The 22,292-nt window shown below is 36.1% G+C and overlaps 1 pseudogene; it reads left to right on the forward strand.

The window, feature by feature from the left end:
• The first annotated feature begins 8,927 nt into the window (after positions 1-8,927).
• Positions 8,928-15,223, forward strand: LOC132157604 (uncharacterized; annotated as a pseudogene).
• The last annotated feature ends 7,069 nt before the right edge of the window (positions 15,224-22,292 follow it).

The following is a 22,292-nucleotide window of genomic DNA, read 5'->3' on the forward strand; positions in this document are numbered from 1 at the left end:
AACTAGATGTCAAGCTGTCTGAACGTGAGGTCATGTTAACATAAAGAAAAACCACCCTGTTCTCTTTGCTTCAAGGAATGTTAAAATCCAGGTATTTGAGTATCTTTTTTCATCCTTGGGATTGTTAAATTCTTTCTAACAGGGACCCTGTAAGGTTAACTGATGCAAGCTTCTGAAAACAGAGATTCAGTTCTCTTTGTGAAACTTAAGGGATCAACTCGGCCCCAAAATAATCATTCAGTCACCATTTACTCACCATTGTGTTTCCTTTCAAACTCATATGACTTGCTTTTGTCCGTGGAGAATTTTTAGTACTGGTTGCTCTTTTCTATCCTAATATTAATAACGAGGACTAAAGCATTCAGGGTTTAAATAGTTTTTCATAAAAGTAGTTCATAAGGCATGTGTGCTGCATTCCAAGTCTTCTGAAGCCATTTAATAGCTATGAGTGAAGAACTAACTGAAAATCAGTCATTTTCACTACTTAAGTTGCTGATAAATCAGTCAGAGGAATCAACCATTCATGAATTTCTCTCATTACTGAACAAATATTTTAAGTTCACTTACATTTGCTGTTCTTTGGAGAATTTTCAACATAGGCTCATTAGAAGTACGTGCCTCTATTTCTGTGAAACTCAAAAAACTTACCTGTACATACGACTCGCTGCAGTTTCCAGTTGAAATGAACACTAAAGTAAAAGGCAGTAAAACTCCTTTTTATTCAAATTAAAATATTTTATTCAAACACTTTTATTCCTTTTCACACAAAATATGATTTGCAGGTCCACCAGTTTCGAAAAATAAATCCAAATTTTTGCATAATTACTTGTTACTTGAGATTTGAAAACTGATACTTTTGAACGTGTCGTCACATATCCAGCATCCTACACTGTACATGAGTTTTCTAAATGAGTAGGTTTGCTCGGTAGCTCATACAATACGGCGTTGCACTTGAGTGATGAAGAGCACCGGTACAAATCCTGCGAATTTAGTTAAAATGGCACGGCTGCATCAACAAATGCATTTTTATATTGAGGCAAAATCAAGTCATTTTAATAGGAATCAATGTGATTTTCACATGATGGCAAAAGATTGCATTATTCAGAAATGATCTTCTTCCAGTGGACTTTTAGGTTGTTAATAAATCAGTCTAATACATTAAAGCTGCTGTATGTAATATTGACCGATAGTGGTTGAAATGAGTTCTGCAGTCCAAATTCAAAATATTGGAGAGAAATGTTTCTCCAGCCCCTCCTCAGACTCCTCAGGTAAAATCTGTGATCTCTGACCCTAGTTTGTTTGCTGGCTTCCAAGGCTGCAATACACTGTGTTTTCTGCCAAATGGCAACCCAGGATATCAAAATGTCATTGGGTAAATTGGTAGTGGGCAGAATCAAACAGACTACAATAAAAACAGACATTCTGACACAGGACACGCATTTCAATGTAGAATAAATGGCTGTAGTGTTGTTTTTTAGGGAAACAAATATCTACTACCATATTATGCTTTAGGACCGTGAAAAACATATGACCTGAATACAGAGCATGTCTTGGTTCAACCTGGAAGAGCATTGTTTTGATACGGATGTCTGCATAACTAGATGTAATACTTGTATGATGCTTTTTTTTTGCCATTCTGGAAGTTGACTGCCCCAGTCCTCGTTTACAATTATATTGAAAAGAGTGACCAGGATATTCTTCAAATTTCTCCTTTTGTGTTCTGCATAAGAGAGTCATGCACCATTGGAATGACATGATGGTGGGGAAGTGATTTAATAACATTTTTGGATGAACTATGCCTTAAAATTTTCTTTATCATGACTCCAAATCATGTCTTAAAGGGCATCAGTTGTTGCTTGTACCTGTGAAGACACAAGCAGCACTGAGCAGCAGTTAAGGCCCAATGTTGGCCCACTTTTAAAAAGACTCTGTTAAGTGTCGAGACAATTGACAGCAATTAAGGTGCTTAGAGGGAGGCATTTACTCAAATGTTTCTTTCTGTTGCAGTTGGCTTCTCTGGCCCAGGTAATTTCAAACCAGTCTTAGGGAATGAAAACAGGTTGACTCTGCAATTGTGTGCCAGTCTAATAATGGAATCTCGTAAGTCACAAGGGACAGGCTCATTTTTACAAAGCAACAGAGAAAGTCCATTACCCTCTGTGTTGCCTACCTTATGGTGCCTTTTATTTCTTAATTGAAACTCTTGGCTGAGTTATAGCACGGACTGAAACACAGAGCTGCAGAAGAGGGGAGAGACAGCAGACAGCCAGATCCAGAAGCCCTCTCTTCTTTGCCACCTTCGGCAATGACGGGTCTAAAAATATCTACAAGCTTCAATGAGCATGATCTTTCCAGTGAGGACACTATCACCATCCCCACTCATCTCACAGCTGCAAGGAAACTAATAACCAGTGACTCCTATGCAAACAGTCAAATTATTTGCAAATTGCCAAACTGTTAATAACTAGGACAGATCAATCATTGATGTGTAAACATACTGCAATAACGTGATGCTTGTTATAGTGCCCAAACAGTTAGTAGATTGAGGTTTAAGATGCACCGTGATATTGAATTTTAATTGGTAGCAGCTCCACAGAGAAAGTAATGCAAGGGGCATACTATGAAATGGGCAATTTTTCAAGTTTGATTAGGTAATTCTTGTTTTTAAAGGTTTCTGGCTGTTAATAATTGCATTTGAGATTTGAAGGCAAATTAATCAATTTTAATAAATTTCAGGACACAATTATGGCTTCAGAAAGGTAATCATTTAATTTTACATCACTAACCAACCCTGTTGTGCTCAAAGTCATAAAACTACAAGGTGAAAATCTATCTATCTATCTATCTATCTATCTATCTATCTATCTATCTATCTATCTATCTATCTATCTATCTATCTATCTATATTTGTATGTGTTTTATTATTTTTCTAACTTTTTGTTAAAATTGGTTTCAGTTATTAATTGTTAGGTTTCTTGTTTACAAATATGTTTAGGAGAACACAGATGTTTTCATTAAGGAAGTAAACTCATAGATTTGTGCCATTGCATGTTTTCCAAGCACAAGTAATAGGCTATATATATATATATATATATATAATTTTTGTTAAAAAATTTTTTTCCAATGACTTCTAATAGAGTTTTTGTCTGCTGCATTTATTTCTCATTGTTTTATTGTTTTTCCCATTTTATTTATTCATAAGTTTGCTGCTGCTATGCTTTTTAAGTGCTCTGCAGCTGAACTTCTATCTGCCATTTAATCAGATTTTGTGTTTTTCAATGTGTAAGTGCAGCAATGGTGTTTAACAACACATCAGGTTCATTTTTTCCATCACGACAGGGTTGACTAATTCACAATTAAGATTAATGTCTATTATGCCTTCGCCTTAAGGTGGGAACATCATTTGGCTGTAATCTCTAAGAGACCCTTCAGCTTCCTGACAGGCTACTGCTATTGTCTGACTTTTTGCCCGTACAAACCACTTCCAGTAAAAGGGTCTGTGAATATGAACCCCCACACGTTTCATTGTGCGCCTCTGAGCCCTTTTGTTTTTTCATTTCCTATTCCCATGTTTTGGCACAGCTTCTCAGCTGTTGGTTTTGATCCTTTTAAATTGTTGTTTCTGATTATGCCCGTGTGACAAGCCCAACTAATCTATCTCAAAAATGTCAATTGGCTCTGACTGATTTTCATTTGAGCTGTCTACTCCCAACACAGCATTGATTTCTAATGAGAGAGCTGAGTAAACACTGTCATTTGAGGAAATACATATGCTGATTATAAACTTCTCTATACTGAGGGAAATGATGGCTCACTGATATCTGTCCGCTCCCTCAGTCCCTAATGAAAAATATGGAGCGGCAGATTTGTTACTTCATTGGGCTAATTGAGTGTGACAGGCAAAGAGCAAGGAAGAGGGGAGGGGTGATAAAGCAGCACACAGAAGCTGCCAAAGGCCACACTGGCAGGACAAGCTCACCCCAGGTGCTCATGGGGGTTTCATAGGATGACTAGTGTTTGGATGAGCAGTGATGCTGCTGAGGCCAGCAGGGCATGGGAAGATTCTGTCACTCAAAACTTATCTGTCCATAAAGCCTATAAAAATTAGTCTTAATATTTTTCACAATACTTCAGCATGTTATTCTAATTAAGTGAGGGTAATTTTCTAGGATTTTTTACCCAAGCGTAGTCTCTCAGAACCTGACACATTTCACTACTGGAGACTCCAGGTTGGTTGCAGTTCTGGAAAATGGTGGCACTGGAGACTAAATGGTTCCTGATGGCTTTACATTTAATTCTTCACATTAATTCTTAAATCTTTTGCAGTTAACCTTCCTTTTCATCTCCACCTGTTTTTTCTCACCTTGCTGAGCCATTGAGCATTTTGCTCTCCAATGGTCATGTCTTAACTTTGCAATTTCTGTACTGCATTAGTTTGGAAAGGTTCTCATGGGGACTTTACTTTACTTTTTAGTCTGAGTTAAACCTCTTTTTTGACTCATTTTATCATAAAGGAAAACATTGCTAATAATTCTGCACACCTGAATATAAGGAGTTTTTCACTTCCAACCTTCATGGACAATTATATATCACTTCTAAATGATTTAATACAAAATTAATAGTAGTTATTAAGATTGATGTAGCTTAGAATTGGTCAAATGTGCTTGGGGAAAAAAAAATATCATCAGAATATCAATGTGCCTAAAAATTATGCACGCGGTGTATAGACTAAAATAGTCACATAGTCTATAGTCTCAAATATAGTTTATAATATATAATTTATACATGATGTCATGATACTTATTTTGCACAAAGAAAACAAAATGTAAAACTACGGTCGAGCCACTGATGTCACATGGATTATTTTAACAATGTCCTTACTACCTTTCTGGGCCCGGGAATATTTCAGTTGCATTGATCCCTATGGAGGATCAGAAAACTCTCAGATTTCATCAAAAATATTTTAATTTCTGTTCCAAAGATGAACAAAGGTCTTATGGGTTTGGAACGGCATTAAGGTTGAGATATTAATTACAGAATTAAAATTTTTGGGTGAACTTAAAAATAAGAATAATATAGCATTATACTATTAAAAATAAAGGTTATTTATTCGCATCAATGGTTTCAAGAAGAACATTAACATCCAGGAAACCATTTCATAACAGCTTCTTTATAGTGGAAAAAGATCTTCAGATTAGGCTATTAAAATGTTCTTTACACAAGAAAAAAATTGTTCTTCTAAAAACTGTTCACTTAAGCATTCTTTGGGGAACCAAAAATGGATCTATGGCATGAAAATATGAAAATCTCCATTTGAGACCTTGTCTTTTAGGATTGTAGTAATCTGCATTACAGAAGGAAAGATCTGACATCCCAAAACTTTCTTTTGAAAACCTTTAATAATGCTGGCATACTGCAGGGAGACATCAAGATAAATGCCAGTGCACTTTGTTTACAAAAAAAAAAAATTCAAATCTTGATTTTAAACCCTATAATACTTTAATGCACTAGACAGTAAAAGGCCCTTTAAGGCCTGTAAGTGGGCCCCTTATTAGAGAGGAAATAAATAAGCATCATCTGAGCAATCATTGCTGTCTTTCCCTCTTTCTGTTTCTCTTTTTCTTTCTCACACTTGCACTCACAGTCTCCCACTTTCTTTTTCACAGTCCCAGGCGTCATTGCAGGTCAGCATCCATCCTGGATCTGTTGCCTAATTAACAGGATGCTGCCTAAAAGAACCCTGAACAAAAAGAAAATAAACACACATAGCACAGAAATAAATATCATAGAAAGTTAATCGAGACAAACTTTAAAGTCAAGTCTGAAATTCATACAATCAGTGAGGTTCAAATTTGTTTGGACCCCAACATTCTTTAAAATGTCTACTTTTATTTTCCACAGAAGAAAGAAAGTCAAGTTTGGTGTGTGGTGGATGGGGCTTGCGAGCTTTAAAACCAATTATAATTTTGAAGAAACCATAACCCAGGTTTATACATTGACAGTATGTAGGCTTGACTAACAAACTCCACCACAGCTGCTCTCACTCCATGTTCATCTCTTTCTTTTACCCTTTATTTTCCCTTCTCTCATGTCATCTTCTAAAATATACAGTTACGTTTCTTTTTCTAAATGAATGAGGCTTACCCAAATTAGCCACTCTGGAGCACGGCTGGGCGCCTTGGGATGGGTGTGCGGCTATTTAAATAATGCCAGGGCCTGTGAAGGGAAGGAGGGAGCAGACAAGCAGACTAATAACCAGATTTCAGCAACATGGCACTCTCACTCTGTCTTTCTCTCCCCCTTTCCCTCTCTCTCTCAGAAGAAAATTATTTCTTGGACTAAAAATACCCATATCCCTGCCAAAAATACTTTCATCTCCAAGCACCAAAGATGTTCTAATTCATTAAGAGCTCCTCCACTGAATGGACCTCAAGCGAAAGAGCGCGAGAACAAATAAATTACGGATCGAGCAGTAATTAAACGGAATAGACGCGCTGACGTTAACACAAAACACGTCACATGTTTTTAGTATATTATGGAAACGTGAAGAAGCATGAATATTGCACATTCCTGGTGAATTCTCGTTTCTCCCGGGGTGCCGCTCTCACGGATCACGTAACACTGGTTTATCCAAATGCCTGAGGAGTCTTTTACCAATGGTGTTGCAAAATGTCATCACACTGTTCTTGTCAGGGATAATAATGGACAATTAGTGTGCACACAGACCCAGGAGGATAAAAAACTAAAAACTAAAATTGCAGGACCGTGTTTTAGATGGAGTTCATTCAGGAATGCAATATTTTATAGAAGTGAGCAGCACTCTATGGCATTTCTAGGCCTAGAGTGAAGCATTAATTCTTAATTGTTTACAGAGGAATTTGTTTACGTCTGTAAACACCACTGCGGTTGTTAGTGTGCCTTCAAACACACAGTCTGTGCATTACTGAAAGAAAATGCAAATTGAGGCATAAATGTCTGTTAAATTACAGTAAAATGGCCTTGATTAATTCAATTAACCACCAGAAACCTTCTGATCTGCTTTCACATCTTAATGAGCACAATCTCATTGCATATTTTCGTGTTGGTGCGCATGACAAGATGACAAGTCTTTGATTGAGTCAAATGTGATTTTCCTTTTCCTGGTGCATTTACAAATGTGGACGAGTGCAATCATAAAAGCCGCTATGCTGTTTTTTTTTCTTAAGAAAGCTTGTAAAGGAAAATTATTAATATTCAGCCTTGAAGCTTTATATTTAGGGTTACACTGAGTCGAGCAGTAAAGAACATAAAGCCCGAGTTACAGTATCCAGCTTTCATTTCTTTTGAAACAAAGCAAGCACTATAAAAGGGTGTGAATTATTAAAGGGAGAGTCTGAATTTGAACCTCCACTGAAAACTGTGCTGACTTACTGGATTTTCCTCTCTCTCTTGAAACAGAACTGAGATATTTTTTCGACATAATTAAACGGGAGGGCGGGGGTGTTATATATGCATTGCAACATTGTCTAATAATTCTAATTGGACTATTTTTAACCCACCGTTTCCCATCCATACAGTTCTATGCATGTTTGCTGGGTGTTTATGTTAACGAAGGCCCGAGTTTAACATCAGCTATCAGTGCTTATCAATGTCATCAGTACCATATTGTGACACCCATATATACAGTGCATTCTCATAAAGATTGCAAGCACAAAAAACCATATTAATGACAGAGCTGTTTTTATAAACAAGTGTAAAGAAGAATATTGCATTTGACCATTTTTATCAAGCCAACCATCTACTAATCTTTGGCCTCCGATGCAGACTGTATAAGATACATTTTGCTTCAGTGAACATACAGATCAGAGACCAACACACCATAGACTTAAAGCACTAAAGAATATCTTTTGGTATGCTAATTATAGTCTAGTGCTAGCCTTATTTATTTATTTTTTTGTATTTTTATTTTAATCTATAAATTAATGCCACTGGAACTCCTGATAAATCATATAAGCAGATGCATAGGAAAAATAAAAGCAAAAGGTCTAACAAAAATTAAGATTCTCGCACACCTCTAATTTGATTCATGTTTAAACAAGGCCTGATGTAGGCCTTGTGACAGATATGTTTGTAAGCAGTGTGCATACTGTTAAAAATATGTATAGCTAAATGCATAAATGGAAATGGAAATATTAAAATATAGCATATATTTATTTGATTTAAAATGTGAAATTCATTTAAATCATGCATCAGAGCTTTTGATTATTAATCATAAAAAAGCAACCTCTCTTTTCTCAGTGCTAACAGAACATAACAGAACAGAGCAAAATTAATTAAAAAAATAATAATAATAATAATAAAAAACATCCATATTTACTTGGTCTACATTCTCAGTGAATGTGTATGTGTATGATAGATAGATAGAGTGAAACTGCCAAAAAAGGTGTCTGTTATGTTTAGGGTGTCATAATGCTATTTGACTTTATTTAAGAACCACCATCTCAATGTGAATCACCGTCGTAACTCAAATTGTCTGATCTAGGTCTCCACCTAGTGACCATTACATGATGTTGCTGTTAGTTTTTTTAAACACCTATTTTCTATATGCATTAGTAGCCTATTCAAATCCTCTAATTACTTGCTACTTTCACTAATAATCATTCCTTCTACTAATTCACATTTTACTGAATTCAAATTAGATTAAAAACTAGAACTCGCTGTAATTCTACTCCATAATGAGTTTTAGCTTCGCTTGGAGTCCCAGCATTAATTTACAGACCCATGCCTGTAATTTGACCTCCCACTGACTGCAGTGACACAGGAGGCAGTCTAATGACAAACTAATGACACAGTCTCCTGGCAACAGCGGATGCTGATGATTACACCTGTGGCTTCCATCTGCATAGTCCTACATTCCCCACCACATCTAGAAGAGTGATGCAGCAATAATGGAAATAAATTCTATTTATTGGTTAATTGTTTGCGTTTATAAATCATTAATGGAGGAAGAGGGAGAATGTTATCGTGTAAGACTTCTCAGGGCGCCTTGTGAGAGTTCAGATGAAGTGAGCAGGTGGCTGTGCAGACGTATGAATCTGTCCTGTGGGAAGGGTCCAGAGGGAAGGAATGACTTTGAGATCATGGTTGAGACAGACAGACGTGCTTTCTCCAAATTCAATCATGGAGCACAGACGCCTGATGAAAGAGCTCCTTTGGCTCCGCTGCGTTAATCATGTGACTCTAATAGATCTGTGCACCGGTTAACTGAGTGCAAGGGCACAGGTGCATCTGAGGGCAAAGAGCAGAACCGCATTCATTGATATGGTTTACACTGTGTCCGATCTGTGGGTTCCAGCAGGAGTGCGAGACAGGCCTCAGACTCCTCCAACCAGACGTTGAACTCTGATATATGACATGTCTGAGCACAAGAGGTAGAAACTTTTTTTGCTTTACTAGTTTGGGGCTGACTGCAGCAGTGTGCAACAAAAAGCAATTTAACAGTATTAGATTCTTACATATTTATTAACAAATTCCGTCTGCTTTGTTATCAGGTTGGACAACTGCACAGAGTATTAAACACCCCTCTCAGGACAACCATGAAATGAATGCGGTCAGTCATAGACATGCTCAATTATTCATCCCTGCTACTGTAATAATACTCTTGTATTCTGTTTGTTTGAAGCTTTAGCACTTTTACAGCACTAAACATTAACTATTCATATGAAATGAGCTTTAAAGAAATAATTCACTCAAAAATGGGCATTCTGTCATCATTTACTCATGTTATTCCAAACCCTCATTACTTTTCTGTCTTCTTTGGAACATAAAAAGAGAAAAGGAGAAGAACTGTATACAGGTAACTTTTATACACACACAGGTACTGTGAATGTAGCTGCAGCTTTTAATCTTCCAAAGCAAGAGCACCATAAAGGTATCAAAAATAGTTTGTTGGTGTGTTTCTGTATTCTGAGAATCTAAACTATTGCGAGAAACAGACCTCCTTATTCAGTTGTTAACTTCTGACCTCTCCTTGTTGTCTGTTCTTCCACTTGATACTGCAAACTGCTTTTTCTTATATGTTTTAAATGTATTGCCATAATTAAATACTGGTTTGTAGCTCAAATAGTTTTACCATTTACTGCACAACATTGTTGTTTTAGCTACAGTATTTATCTAATGTATTGGAAGCCTCGAACATTCAAAGAAAGCTGACAGTTTGAATGAAAACTGCACGTTTGTGTAGTTAGCGTCGCCACTTTCAATTTGTAAATGGGAAGATAGATAAGAGATGACAGAAGGCGGAAACAGACAGTCTCTGCTAGTGTTGGGGGTAATGCATTACAAGTAGTGCTAGTTACGTAATCAGATTACTTTTTCAAGTAACTAGTAAAGTAACACATTGTACTCTTAAAAATAAGGTTCTTTAAAAAGTTCTTCATAGCGATGCAATAGAAGCAGTGATGGAGTCTATGTGACACGCAGGTTATTTATCCCACTAGGAAAGGTGAAGGATTTCCGTACACACACTTTAAAAAGTGTGAGGATACATAACAACATTGTTTTGGAACTTTCACACGTGCATTCATAAACTCACCCTGTCCATGTTGCGAGGCACCTAGTTTTTGAAAATCACACCGTTTCTGTTGATGACAAGTGCTATTGCGTAACTCTTGCGCAGCATGGAATGTGAGTCACTAAAGGAGATATGAAACTAAAGAAAACTACTTTACAAAATACGTCCTTCGATGTTTTTATAAGCCTGACCCTGAAACTGCTGCTTCTTCAGCTGTAGCAGATGACACGAATGGCTTGAAAGTTTTAATTGGCAAGGCTTAAAAAACATGCAAATGATTACATTGTGACAACGTGAGGATGCACCAGTACCTTCAAATTTACAAATATATATATATATATATATATATGTGTGTATACTAGGCTTAATTTCCTGTGTCCCGTATTGAAATTTTTTTATCTTAAAATAGCCTACTCATCTTTAAATACTGGACGATCAACAAAACTTATGGGACATTTGACAGACTGGTTCTCACCATCAGGAATGGAGAGAGAAAGCTGCTGTGAACGGGAACATTGCTTTTCCTGCCTTTCCCAAAACGCCACTGCAGCTCACTGTGCAAGATTATCAGTGAAAAATACTTATATTTTGGGTTGTTTCTCAATCCAAACTTTTGTTATGGCTTCATACTGTATGTGGAATAAAGCGCATGCATAGAGTTATCACCCAATTTTATACTTTAATGGTGCTTTTGAATCTTTTTTTAAACATAAAGGGTCCAATCAGCATTCATTGTCAAAAGAGCTAAAATTTGTATATTCTTCTAAATGTCCAATTGTTTTGGAGCGAAAAAAGAACTGAAAGCAAAAAAGAACCGAACTTCAATTTTATAGATTCCTATTTTGTCACCCTTAACAGGCCTATGGGACATTTGCTAAAATATTGCCATCTTTCCACTGTGTCTTTGCACTATCCCTTTATAGGGTGCAGAACCATCTGTTCTTTTTGATAGCATAGCAACGGCAGCTGGACAATACATCTACACCTCTGCAGCCCAAAGGTCTGATTAGTTGCTCTAAAAGCTCTCTTAACAGCACAGCTACCACCTTTTATTTTTCAAGACTCTCTCAACTTGACCAACTGGTACTTTTCCAAAGATTTCTGTACCATTTGTTTCTTCATACATTTTACAGGCACTTTTTTACAGACACTTTTCATCTGAAACTTAAAGTGCATTGAAGGTATACTTCAGGGTATACATTTTGTCAGTATATTGCATGTGTAACACCTGTGTTGATGCAATGGTAATTTGAACTGTAATTTCAACAAAAACCAGCATTTCATGTCCATTTATTTGTTTATTTATTACAAACAGCTGATAAAACATCATAAATATCCGAAAGTAATCCACACGAGTCCAGTCCATCAATTAATGTCTTAATACAAATACAAGTAAAAGCATTCCAAAAGAGTTCTTAACAAATATGTTGGTGGGTTCTGATCAGAATGGGCAAGATTTTTTGGCTTTGGGTTTTCTACCTAACACACAGCTTTTTGCTTCACAAGATTGATGGACTGGAGTGGTGTGGATTATTTATGGACTATTGGGTTGTTTTTATCTGCTGCTTGGACTCTCATTCTGACGGCACCCATTCACTGCAGAGGATCCATTGGTGAGCAAGTAATTTAATGCTACATTACTCCAAATCTGTTGCTATGAAAAAACAAACTCATACATTTTGGATGGCCTGAGGATGAAATATTCCTTTAAGAGAGATTCAATGCTTTCAGACCATTGGATCCCATTGGAACAGACATCAGTTACGTGCCACATTTAATGCAAGGAATCTGCTTGTATGTGATTCAAATATCCTTTTGTTTTCTTTTTAGATTATTAATTCTAAGACTCAGAGCTTCCACTGTATAGTTATAGATTTATATCAGATTGTGTATTAAAACTTGCATTGTTTTTTCCTATTGTTTTCAGTTAACAGCACCAGTCCATGTCCAAAATCAGGCCAGATAAGCAGAAGCAGAGATCTAAGAGATTTCTAGTAAACTAATGAACTTCTGTATACGTTATAAATTACTCAAATAAAATCAGTTGAATACATCCCAGTGTATTGTTGCTGACAGTTATTTTTCAGTACATTTATTAGGCTTCTCATGATATTTGAAAAATTCTGCTGCACTTAAGATTCCTAAGAGCACAGTGGCCTCCATAATCCTTAAATGGAAGACGTTTGGGACGACCAGAACCCTTCCCAGAGCTGGCCGTCCGGCCAAAGTGAGCTATCGGGGGAGAAGAGCCTTGGGGAGAGAGGTAAAGAAGAACCCAAAGATCACTGTGTCTGAGCTCCAGAAATGCAGTCGGGAGGTGGGAGAAAGTTGTAGGAAGTCAACCATCACTGCAGCCCTCCACCAGTCTGGGCTTTATGGCAGACTGGCCCGACGGAAGCCTCTCCTCAGTGCAAGACACATGAAAGCCTCCATGGAGTTTGCTAAAAAACACCTGAAGGGTTCTCTGGTCTGATGAGACCAAGATAGAACTTTTTGGCCTTAATTCTAAGCGGTATGTGTGGAGAAAACCAGGCACTGCTCATCACCTGTCCAATACAGTCCCAACAGTGAAGCATGGTGGTGGCAGCATTATGCTGTGGGGGTGTTTTTCAGCTGCAGGGACAGGACGAGGGAAAAATTAATGCGGCCAAGTACAGGGATATCCTGGACGAAAACCTTCTCCAGAGTGCTCAGGACCCCAGACTGGGCCGAAGGTTCACCTTCCAACAAGACAATGACCCTAAGCACACAGCTAAAATAATGAAGGAGTGGCTTCACAACAACTCCGTGACTGTTCTTGAATGTCCCAGCCAGAGCCCTGACTTAAACCCAAATGGCTGTCCACCAACGTTTACCATCCAACTTGACAGAACTAAAGAGGATCTGCAAGGAGGTATGGCAGAGTGTGAAAAACTTGTTGCATCTTTCCCAAAAAGACTCATGGCTGAATTAGATCAAAAGGGTGCTTCTACTAAATACTGAGCAAAGGGTCTGAATACTTAGGACCATGTGATTATTTCAGATTTTTTAATAAATCTGCAGAAATTCCAAAAAAATCAACAATTCCGTGTTTTTCTGTCAATATGGGGTGCTGTGTGTACATTAATGAGGGAAAAAATGAACTTAAATGGTTTTAGCAAATGGCTGCAATATAACAAAGAGTGAAAAATTTAAGGGTGTCTGAATACTTTCCGTACCCACTGTATATATATTTTGCTTTGTAACGTGATTATCTTGACAATCACTGTTCTCACATGAACCATAATGATAGATACATAGATACTGTTTTTGTTTTGTTTTAAGTTTTTAAATGTGTGTGTGTGTGGTTGTGATATGGTAATTAGGGAATTTGCAGGGGAAATGTGCTTAATTTGCAATTAAATATTGCCACAATAAGAAAAAACGTAATAGTCCTTCAAATAGCCATTTAAAAATATATAGATAATTTTTTTTTTTATTTAACCTGGGCATGTTTTAATTTGATTCAGTGTTTAAGCCCTACTTTCACATTAAATAATAATATTTTAATTAAATCGCATCCATTACATTGCATTGCTTATATTACACCTCACTGTAAGACACATTTTTCTCGGTAGATGGCAGCAGCGTCTTGTATTTAGAACGTTCTTCTGTAGGTAAACTTTTGTGGTCAACACAAAAATTACACAAATTACGCAGAAAAATTACACAGAAATTACACAAACGTTTCTGTGTTTCTAATTTTATAAATAAATAAGAATATTAATAATTTAACATTTCATTTAATATTTGAAAAATATACACATACATACATACATACATACATATATATATAAATATATACATATGTATATACTACATAAAATATTACACTATACTGTTTGTATATATATATATATATATATATATATATATAGAGAGAGAGAGAGAGAGAGAGAGAGAGAAAGAGAGAGAGACTAAAAACACAATAGTGATCATATAATGATCTAATGGATTATGGTACTAAATTTAACCCAGTCTGTGTCATTGCATACATTTGTGTAAGGTTTTTTTCTTGTACATATTGCAGTAGTTAATATGCCCTGTAGCAGTAGGAACATCACAGAATCACTCTGAAGAGGCGTTTCCCACAACCCTTGCATTCATTTATCTTCTGATCTTTTTCTCTGGTTCTGCCTTACTATGTGCAATGTCAAACTTTTTTTTTGAGCTCCCGCATGTTCCCCTTCTGTCAGTGTCTGCCCTAGATTTACAGCTCTTCAACGCTCTGCAGCGTGTGGCTCTGACTGGAGGTGTGTGAACAGTGTCTTAGTAGAACCCAACATGATGTGTATGGCTAAACAAAGTTCAGGTCATCTTATAAAGCAGACCAAATGAATAAAGAATAGAAAGTGGAAAAATATACTTTACTTGTCCATTTTTTTTTGTTAAGAAGCCAGGAAAAATCGTGAGGCATTGGTCTTTTCTGTGAGTTTCTGAAGAGTCAAGACGGACAGACACTACAGGGAACAAAACCAGCCTGGCGGCGCTCTTCCACCCTCCTTCTGCAACGGCAAAACGTCCTCGGCTTTCAGAATGAGTAGGAATGAGGCATCTGCAGCTCGAGTAAAGAGGAAGAAGAAGGAGGAGGTGTTTGAGAGAAGCACTGGAGGAAAACCAAACTCCTCACACAGGGACCGGGTGGTTTTTTAGAAAACGTGTTTCCTAGTTGGGCCCCAGAAGAGCTGGTTTACTGTCTTTTTGGAGCAGACCTCTCCAGATGGCCCTATCCAAAGCTGAGCTGCTCTTGTTGCCGGTGGTAATCGTGGTTTTTACTCAACCCAGATCCATTTTCCTGGAGTCACCGGTGCTCTGAAATCTGTTTCCTTTGCCGATAAAACAGGCCTCCCATCTCTTTTCCTTCCAGCAGAAAGTCAGCACCTTTACAACTTCCTCTAACTTTCTCCTCCTCCTTATTTGGTGATAACTCAAATATCTCCAAACCGTTTTCATTCCTCCGCAGCTTTGGCAATACTCAGTCACTTGAGAGTGTCATAAGACACAGACTCTGACATTGCTTGCTTCATGGAAAATCAGACACAAGTGAATAAAACTCCCACTTTTTAAAAGCATTAATAGACATAGTTGACATAATGAGTTTACAGACTTTTTCCATCAACATCAGAATTTTAGGTTAAGATGTCTGAATGATCAGCAGAATTATGCTAACGTCTTAGTCATTTACTGTTCTTGATTACCTATAAATTCACATAATAAAGTTGTCCTTCTGCTCTCCTCTCCCTTAGTGATAATTTGTTTGGGACCTTGGACCTTGTATGTTCATATTAAAATTTCTGATCTAGTCTATATCAGAAGTGTGACAAATAAAAACATGTGATGACAAGCTAGAATATGAAATAAGCCAATCGTCTGACTTTAAGTTAGACTAAGCTATTAATAGCATAAACATTAAGATTTTATTTTAGCATTATCTAAGCATGAAGACAAATCAATAACTTATTTCATATTCATATCTGTTTGTGAATAGATCTTTTATAATAGTGGAGCGACTAGTGGCGAAGTTAGGTCTTTAAAAGATGAGACATCAGTCGACATCCAAAACACAACACTTAGAACATAAAGCAATATTACAAAATAAACAAACAACACAAACGTCTGAAACTGAATATATAAAATTGTCAAGAATGAAAAACTCTATTCATGCTCTATTCATACATATTGTTTCTGCCAAAATTTGAGTATTATTTGAGACGTAAAGTTGTTTTTATAATTTTTTGCTAACTTAAGTCATCTTGTCACCTTAACATACTGATTTTGTTTTGTGGCTTTGTGACTAAAAGCATAAGTGAGCATTTTAACATTTCATATTCAAATGTTAAATGTTTTTTTTTTTTTTTGGTAATCAGTAATTAGGTTTATGCCACAATTGTTGTTGATTGAATCCAGAATATTCCTTTAATTTGAACATTCCCACTTAATTTGAACATGACCAGTGTTTGACCACTGGAGCACCCCTGACTACGGACACAAGACTCCTCTGTCAGGAATGATCACTACTGTCCCACCAGGAAACCCTTACCTTCATCCCAAAGCCCCGGTACTTTCCATAAAAGAACTATTTAAAGAGAAGAATAAATGATGAAGAAGTGTGGGAAATGAAAGTCTCCTTTTTCATGAAATCCAATCTGTGTTTGTGAATAGATCTATAATGATGCAATGTCAGTGACTGATTCTCTGAGCTCTGAATAATGAGATGCTTTATTAGTTTAATTTCCCTTGATTTAGATGAGTGCTTCTGAAAATGTGGAGGTTATATGCTATTGTCTTAAACATTCGCTGTGGATGTGTGTGGGCTTACGTATTTGACTATATGTGTGTCCATGCGGATAAATGAGTGAATCAGTTTTTCACAGATCCTCTTTTGCATGCTTTTATGACTTTGGTTCATCCAAATAGCACGTACAAACTGCTTGTGGAACTTAGAGTTACATTGTGGTTATGCAGCAATAGCAATGCAAATAAAACTTTGCCTGTTATCTTAAAAGAAAACAAAAGACACGCGTTTCTGTCTGAAATGCTCTAGTTTTGCACCCCAAGAACTGTGGTTTGGAGAATAAAAGAAAGAATACCAGTGCAGCTTCACCTGCTTACAGGAAATAGGAACATGCTGGTTTCCTGTTTCCCCCTTTGTTGTCTTTGCACTATGTTGAAAACAGTCCGCTCTGGAAGCAGCTCAGTTGAATCCAACAGTTAAAGAAAACACCTAGAAAACACTAACTACTAGACGAATCAACTTATGACTGAAAAGTGCTCTAAACCAAACCGAAGTCCTAAACAGTGTTCAAATTAGAAACCTCACGTCGAACACACGGAGTTGAGGAAATAAGATGTCGTTCTAAGTTACGCTTTGCATTATGGGAAAACAAACTGTGTTATCAGTTGGTTTGACAGCTGAGCCATGGTGGGAATAAAACCCTCTCTGTGGTATTTCCAGAGATAGAGATGAGGTTAACTGATAACTAACGTCCATCTTGGGGCCAATGCAAGGGATGAGACTAGTCTTTTGTTTGAGGGTCTGAAGTGCTTTCTCTAAGGTGACCTTCAGCACATCACTATGAACCATGTAAGAAAAAGTGAAAACCTTTCCGAGATGGGACAGGCTCAATACAATAAATGTATGCTGCTGAAACAACCTATTATGTTACTGAGATTTTCCTAATTATCTTTTCATATTAGCTAAGATCTTCATCTACAAACAGGCACGTGTAATGTCTGAGGACTTTAGGGGTCACACCACACATTGATTCAAAGCTATTCCTGCAGTTCGCTAGTAAAGTGTGATGTGAAGCGTAAGTGAACAATTAATACATTTATTAAATTTGAGATTATAAAGGTGCACAATTTTGCTGTCTATTGTCAATAATAGAGAGGTATGAAGCTCAGCTCACACAGAAGTCACTTTCAAAAACCAAGACACTTTCTGTTAGCCAGTGAAACGAACCCACGGAGCCCTCTTGAACCTGTTGCAAAATCTGCATGGGAAAATCTTCACTCGCATATTATATTTTTAATTGTGGATTTCTATTGAAAGTATTTAATTTCACACATGAAAATTCCTCGAAAAATTCTAAATTTGACTGGACCTTGACTGTTTTCTGTAATTTATCAGATACAGTTAATCAAAAGTCATTGATCATCTGCATATAATTTACTGAGCCCAGTTCTTTTTTTCTTTCTTATAAAAGGATCTAAAAGTGTTAATATATTTCAAAGTTCAATGTAAATGAATGACTTGGTATCATGAGATATATAGCTTTAGTTTCATCAGGGGTTTATTTGTTGGTATTGGAAGTATTGGAAGTGTCAGAGTCAGAATTGTATGGAGGGCTGTTTCTACCACAGCATAAAGAAAAATATATAAAAATATATATATATGTGTAATTTAGATTTTTTATTTTATTATTTTTTAATCTCAAACTTTTTTTTTTTACAATTCTGAGAAAAATGCAAGACATATGCCCTGAATTGCAAGATATAAACTCACAATTCAGATTTTATATCTCAGATCTCACAATTCTGAGGGGAATAAAGTCAAAATTGTGAGATAAAAAGTCATGTATATATATATATACATATATATATATATATATATAATTATTTTTTTTTTTATGTGGTGGTACAAGGCTTCCATCAGATTGAGTCAGGAAAAATGTGTATTCCTAAACTAAATAGAGTCAACTCTATTTCTTATCGACTTTAATGTAACCTATGTTTACAACATCATTGGAAAAAAATTGATTGTGGTACTTTCAAAGTGAAATGTCCAGTGAGTGTCGCTAAAATGTGTTCAGTTTTCTCTGAAACAGATTAGTGGTGTTAAAAGGTTAATGTGCTTAATTGCATTTGAAAAGAATGTACCACATACACAGATACTGTTAACCCTGAGATGAGTTACCATAGCCTACCATTTTAGCTTGCCTTCAGAAGTGTTTGAGTAATTTATAAAGTGTTGTGAGTCATATATAAGCATTCTGCACCACAAAACCAATGCTTTACTACATCACAAAAGCCATGCATATGGAGCTGGTTATGTGATCTTAAAAAGTTCATGGTGAAAGTATTTTAAAATCACAGAATTGTGCAAGGAACCATGCCAAAATAAGTATTTATTAATCAATAATCTTCCCTTGAAATAATAATTAGCTTAAAAAGGAATACACATTGTTGGTGTTTTACTGCCACCAGTGTTCAATGCACCTGGAGTTTTGCAAGAGACAATTTTTCCATTGAGGCTATGTTCACATTTTCTAATAAATAGATTCAGAAACCTAAAATACCTCTTCTGAAAAGAGATCAGAAAATCACAATTAATAGAGTCTCCTTTGACCTCCTATGACATTCAGCCTCTGTCCAGTCTGTTTTAGCACGTCTATTTCAGCCAAGCTAACTCCACTATTCAGAAAGCTTCTCCAAAATGTAGAGGCATGATCATTTTTAACTATACTTTTCTCAGCTCCTTAAGCTTAGTCTTTTTCTTGTCTACATCGTATCATTGCCTCAATTTTCAAGATGGGGTCACAAACATAATGACTGATTCAGCGAGAGTCCTTTAGGGTCTTCGCCATATTCACTCGGCCGAGAGATTAATTTTTTTGTGTGTCATTTCCACATAAAGAGGCTAAATGTCAAGCATGCCTGACTCCCTCCAGTGACACATCCATTCCCGCAGATAATTACCATAAGGAAATTGATGCTTTAGTGTGCAAAGGGGAATTTAATTTACTCTGACATCCCCCTGCATAATGCATTCCCAAAGAAAGTGAGATTTTTTCAACCCCTGAATAAGAATTTAAATAAAGCAGACTATAAAAGTGATTACCAATCTCAAACATCTCCGACTTATTTAGGTAGTTAAACCAATTATGGATTACATGTTGTTAAAGTTATAAATTAGAGGGTGTGAAAGCTGCTTAAAGATCCATGAAATAAGCAATAAGATGACGTCTCTGTTCTAGTACTTTGCTACTAGATAACTTAAGATAATATGTTTATTAGCTCTTGTTGCGAATGTTCAGCCTATCAAATCTGAACTGCATAGAAATATTAGTCTTTAGGAATCATGAAATAACAGTTTACTGCATTGTTTTACAGCGTTTCTTAATCTAGGTTAATTATAATTTATAAATATATTATTGTACATTGTTAAATGATATTTGTTAATAATACATCACTAATGATAATTTACAGAACTTGAAATATTAAAATGCCTTGTTATTTTGTATTAGCAATTGTAATTGCTAAAGCTGACAAATAGTATTGCTAGAACTTCTTATATATTTGACTGCTGTTATGTTTTTCTGCCTTTAAAATCTAACTTTAGCTTCCATGCCAAAATTTTATCACAGAAAATATTTTATTCTGAGCATCAATTTCAGTAAAAACCATTAGAATTGGTCATATTAGACGGATACCCAAGTTAAGTTGTGATTAATAAGAAAAAAATATTTTGAATGATCTACTTCTAAATTTCTAATTTACCAGCCATTTGAAATTGTGAAATTTAGTTTTCTTTGTGGAATTTTTTTCTGCAATAACCAATTGTTTCTACTCATTAACCAATTAGAACTTGCCTTTAAACTTTCGACAAAACATGAATACAGAATATTCGAATTTAGAATTCTTATAGAAACTTATAATACTTTTAAGAGTAAAATATGAATAAAATTAATTTTCCTTGAATTGTTCATTTTTAATTGTTAATGAAAAACATACATTTCTTTAATTAATGTTTAACACATAACAGTCTGCCTTATTAGACTGAAAAGAACACATTCATAATCATTTCTCCCCTAAATGTCATGCTACACATGTTCTCAGCCATACCAGTTTGTGCAGAGTCTCCTCTCTGCTCTAATGACTGGAGCTAGAACACAGTTTGCTGAGTCAGTCTACACCAAAAGCATTCCCTCAAAACGGTCTCTGGAGGTTAGACTGTCCCACTGTAATGTCACAGCCAGTTTATTAGAAGAATATTAGAAGAAGAAAACTGTCTGGCTCTCCAGAGGGTCACTAAATTACACAAACAACAGGCTGTCCTGAAAAAAAAACTAGCCCACATCATCCAGGGTTCCCGTTTCACCCCACACCCAACTGCCTAAAATGTCCTCCTGGAGACAGGAGATAAGAGTGGCCTCCTTCTGAACATGACTCAGCACCAGCAGCTCCTGAGATATGGCTACCTGGAAGGGTCAAACATGTGGTTCACTGGGAGCCAAAAGGACTCTCTTTTATTACACCAAAACCACAGCCATGAGGCAATGTACTGGAAACATCATTTAAAACATAAGGGCGAAACATGGGAATTAAATGACCCTATTTTTTAAGCCCAAATTGCTTTCTAACTCATTATGTATTGAATATTTCTATAAATATGAATGCAAAAATGATAACTTTTTGGATGATTGGTAGCAGTATTGGTAGCACATTCACCCATTCTGAGTGTAATGATATTTTTTAATGAAGTGATATTGAACAGCTCAGCACAATCTTTATATATGTCAAAAGAATGAAATTTTAATTCCATCCATTCGCCAAACAGCTTATCCTTTTTAGAGTCACAGGGGAAATGTTATTGTTCATTTAAAAAATAATTAAATAAATATGCAGAAAAGACCTGATTCTGAGGTATTTTAAAATCAAACTTTTCACCAAAAGATGCAATTAACAGACTTGGGCCAGGAACTAGCAAGTGATACATCCAGTCTCTGTTCCTCTGAACATACCCTTCATACGTAATTACCAACTAGAAACTGACAGGATGTACAGCTTTCATTGCAAACAACATCCGTTTAATGCCATAAGACGTGTTTTCTAAAACCTAATTGAAATCCTAGAAGATACAAATCAGTCAAGTGCCCTTCATGGCCAGTATAGATATTATGTTTACAAACAATTAGACATGGATATCATATCGTATTTTGCATTAACTGTATGCATATGCATGCATAGACTTGCAATGCATTGGTCTTCATCTTTTTAACTCCAAATCTCCCCACAGACAATATTCAAAGACAGACCAAAGACTGTACACTGTACACTGTAATGACATCTCAATGAAGATTTATTAAATAATAATAATTTGTGGCTCTTAAAAATATAACATGTATAGAGATGACTATATGAGATTAAACTAAAAAGAATAAGCAGCTTTATGCACACTTTATATAACAGTTAGTTCTGGTCCTATAATCCGATTGGTCAA

The sequence above is a fragment of the Carassius carassius genome, chromosome 14 (genome assembly GCF_963082965.1).
Source record: "Carassius carassius chromosome 14, fCarCar2.1, whole genome shotgun sequence".
NCBI classification, from domain to species: domain Eukaryota; kingdom Metazoa; phylum Chordata; class Actinopteri; order Cypriniformes; family Cyprinidae; genus Carassius; species Carassius carassius.